We start from the raw sequence: 4207 nt of genomic DNA, 5'->3' as shown, positions 1-4207 counted from the left end.
CAGCCCAGGCACCCAGTCACGTTTTTTCACATTTTTTTTTCATGAGGAGGGCTTTGGCGTGAAGTGCCTGAGGCAATACTTCTCCACAGCCTTGGGAAGAACTCCTGTGACGAGATGGGGAGATCTTGATAGCGTTGCCGCCGGTGCCAGCCTGTCGCGCCTCCATTCCGATCATATTCTCTCTGAGATGCTATGCCAATTGTTAAATGGCAAGGCTTAGCGGCATACGGTTTGTTTCTTCGTACTAAAATGGCAAGTCTTTCGGGCAGAGGATGAGCTTTGCATGGGGTTGACTGATCCTGATGACTTCAAGGGCGCGTCGACGGTGGAGGTCGTTTTGCTCCCATCAGATTGACTACGGTAAAGACTGTCAAGAGGACATCCAAGGCTTTACAGAGTAACCCCAGTGAGTCCTCACGCTGCCAGTGTCAGAGAGCTAGCGTCAGGCGTTGGGAGAGAAACAGCAGTCGCTTCATTTCAAGAGCTTTGAAAGTGAGTTGGAGTGAGTCACTGGCACACTGAGTCGGCTTCCACGCACATAGCGAACATCGTGTTGTCAAGCTTAATGTTGTCTCGCAATGTCCTCATTTTCTATTCGGTTTGCTTATTTTCGTTTTAATAAAAACAATCCTATTTCTTTTTTGTAGTTTTGCTCAGTCTTTTAAAGAAGATCATGGATAAGCCGCGCAGTCTTTCGCCTGGTTTCCGGCAGCAAGAGACAAAATAAGGGGCCCACCTTGAACCGAGATGGCGGGATTGATGGATTGCATAGCAAGTACAGAGTACCGCGGTTCCAGGTCAGGAGGCACTTATGCCAGGACCCAGGGATTGCCGTCACTGATTCGGACGATGTTCACGTTTCTTGAAAAATTGCATGTCGTATCAGCTACGGTGAAATGTTTCTGCACAAATTTCAATATGGCAATGGAAACACCTCATCTGCTATAGTGCCCTTTATCATGATTGATGTTCTCACCTGTTTTTACTGCAATGTGACGACCATGTGTTGGCGTTGCAAGCCTGTGATACTCCTTAGGCTGCATGTTATCATGAGTTGTGCATGTCTAGCTCTTCGTCTGCATGGTAAGGACAAAGCATGTTATTGCTAACAATGTGGACATCAGAAAAACAATTCAAACCAACATGTACATCAGAAAAGCTTCATCATTCCTACCAGTGCTTACCTCTGCAACATTCAAAGACCTTCGATGATAATTGTTCGATGCAAGCTGTAGCCAATGTTTGGATAAGGTGCAGGCTATATGGCCAGATGAAACTACATCCAAAAACATGCGCTATAACATTGATAAGCGCTGACGCGAGTCAAACAGTGCCTAATTCTCATATCGAATCCAGCAAGGCTAACAGTTAGTTACAATTGAGATTGGCACTCATGCGACATATTTGCATTGTTCCGTATGTTTCCAGAACCAGTCTTCACCTCTTCGACTTCAATATATGAAATGCAACAGAGGTCAGCCATATGAGCGAAAGGTCTTCGAATTTTTGCAAGATGACATACATAACTGGTAAGCATTGACTGCCTGTCTTAATGTTTATGTGCAACTTGAACACAGCACTATCGGAATGTTCTTGAAAAGGAGCAATCCTCAAAGTTTTCTTATTTTAGACAGTTTTGCTCATTGTCTGCCTCAACAAGTTATTGCCCATGATGATGATTTCGGCTTCAGGACGCACAGACTGCCCTGGTCATATGGCACCCGTGGTTTGATTATTATTAAACAGATGAGTGATAATAGCGAGGAGACGTGGCTACGTCAGATACATCGCATGGCATTGAGGTTTTCAAGAACATTTAAAATATGTATGTTTTAATCAAAGTCGAGGTGATTTGAATGTTCGGGTGCGTCGACTACAAATGGTCATGCAACACTCATAACTATCGTATTTGCTGCAGTGTCGCGAATCAAACAGGTTGTTGATACACTACACAAACAATCAGCCTTAGCCAGGCGTGGCGTTATGTTGAAAACACCTCAGTAGGCCCTCAGCAGTAGGTGTAGGTGATCTGCAGCGCACTATGGGTCAGATTGCCTTCAAAAGTGGGACTAATTCAAAAATCCATGGTCGTCGGAATGCAGCTTGCAGGGTGCAGACCATGCAAGAAAACGGGCGACGAGTCAACCAAGTTTAGGCAGTTGCTGTGCCTATTCCAGTGTACTTTCATGTTCACAAAGCCAACCGCTAGATTACTGAAGCAATTTGGAATATATCTGCGCAAAGGATAAAACATTTCAGTTGACATGACAGTTTTTGTGATCTTGATTATTGGATGTGTATAAAAGCAGCATCCCTTTACAGAGATCAAAGATCCTACGAAGTATCACAATAATTCCTGTTTTGGTGTTGAGATAGAAGTATTGAATTTCGATCACGACAAAAAAGTTGCGCAGAGTCGCGCGAAAAAAAGGTTATCGATCTACGACTAAACCATGTTTCGGTGGTCTGCCATCTAGCGGTGAGAATAGTAGCTCTGCTGCTGGCCAGGCATGCTCCTTGGGACTTGAAAGACACAAACGGCTTGCTCTCGTCACATAACGAAGCTTATTGTGGTAGAATTCATGACTTTCTAAGCATGTGTATGACAAAATTTCCTTGAGTACTGAGGTGCACGCTGCGTATGACAGCAAGCATCATAAACGCCACTTGATTTCCGCAATGGCTCACTGTCGCTTTCGCTCTCGCTCTCTCCCTTTCTCCCACTCCCCCTCCTGTTGTGTCGTGTGGGTGACGATACCTTCCGGTGTTGTCTGAGTAGGAGTCGGCCAGGGGTCATAAAACATATGAGGCTCATTTCCCTGCCCGCGAATTGCGGGGTCAAATCACCCTCGGGTCGCCTTAAAGCAAGGCGCAATGCAGTTAGCTCACTCGTGTACCCGGATCAGTGAGCGGTATCACCTTTGCCACGATGTCACGGGTGTACCTGTTTGATTTTCTTAAGTCGAAAGATGGGTTCAGCGCTGTGACAGTCGGAAGGTAAAACCCTACTTCGAAGGCCACGGTGTCAGTGTCACAAAGCTGCAACAATGCACGCAGCTACTGAAAACATCTAAAACAAAGTTGAAAGAAAGATTAGTGAAATCGAGCAGGCACACGGCGAGGCTCCTGTCGGAAAACGAGGGGTGGCTTAAGACATGAGTCTTGCCGAAGAAGCTTTCGGCTTCCTCCGCCTGTGGTCGGCACACGGGTGGATGGAGACCGCCTCAATGCAACGATGTTCACTCTGCAAGCAGCACCAAAAGTCATGAACTATCTCCAGCATGTCCGGCAACTTGCAATCAACAAAAGTCACTTGCATTTGGGTTTCAGCACTCTGCACGCCTCGTTCCGGCTTTTCGGGTGCATACTCTACATCAGCTACCACCTAGACCAGCCGGAGTTGGAGGAAGCGGCTCATCAAACGACGGCAACACAGCCCGGCGGGCCTTCGCAGAAGTAGCGACCTTAGCTGAGATCACCGGGGTCGACGAGTGCCTAATCGGAGACCTACATGCTGCATTGCAATGGCATACGGATATCACATGGACGCTGAAAAGTTCGGTGCCTACTGCCAAGAAACAGCCGAAATATATATGCACATGTATCCGTGGTACATATGCACATATAGTTCCGATGCCCGTGTCTATGCACCGAGTACGTCTCCATGGAGTGACTGTTACTGACGCACTGCCACTGCCACTCGGTACGAGCGTAGCGTGTGGGACACGCTAAAAAAGACTCGCCTGCATACATCGCCGACCAGATCTGACAACTACTGGTCACCAGAGACCCTGTGATCAGGTCGGCAGCGATCAGTGTGCGGAATCAGAGGGCTGCCAGGTGAGAAAGCGCTTTCGAAAGAGGCCCTCGCCATTCTACAGGACCCTCCCGTATACTTGATCACCCCCGTGATTACTCCCGACTCCCGTCATGTATACTTGAGGACGATACCAGCGACACTGACTCCGACTAAACAAGAATCAGCGTGCATGTTTTATTGATTTATTACACCCGGTCAACATAGACCATATGATGGTTTCGTAGTCAGCAGTTACACCCGGTCAACATAGACCATATGATGGTTTCGTAGTCAGCAGTTACACCCGGTCAACATAGACCATATGATGGTTTCGTAGTCAGCAGTTTGAAAATAATGCCAAACTCGAATTCGGCGCGTAAAAATACCATGCACGCGCAATTTATTTAA

General features: G+C 47.0%; 1 long non-coding RNA gene across 1 annotated transcript; it reads left to right on the top strand.

Annotated features, from left to right (window-relative positions):
* The first annotated feature begins 740 nt into the window (after positions 1-740).
* On the top strand, positions 741-3632 carry LOC119113196 (uncharacterized). The gene is made up of 3 exons (XR_005095849.1): positions 741-797; positions 1429-1529; positions 3331-3632. It is a non-coding gene; the product is annotated as an uncharacterized LOC119113196 (long non-coding RNA).
* The last annotated feature ends 575 nt before the right edge of the window (positions 3633-4207 follow it).

The sequence above is a fragment of the Pollicipes pollicipes genome, unplaced genomic scaffold (genome assembly GCF_011947565.3).
Source record: "Pollicipes pollicipes isolate AB1234 unplaced genomic scaffold, Ppol_2.1 Scaffold_7261;HRSCAF=8764_pilon_pilon_pilon, whole genome shotgun sequence".
Classification (NCBI taxonomy): domain Eukaryota; kingdom Metazoa; phylum Arthropoda; class Thecostraca; order Pollicipedomorpha; family Pollicipedidae; genus Pollicipes; species Pollicipes pollicipes.
Note: the sequence above shows the minus strand (reverse complement) of the source record. Positions and strands in the feature narration are given on the sequence as shown.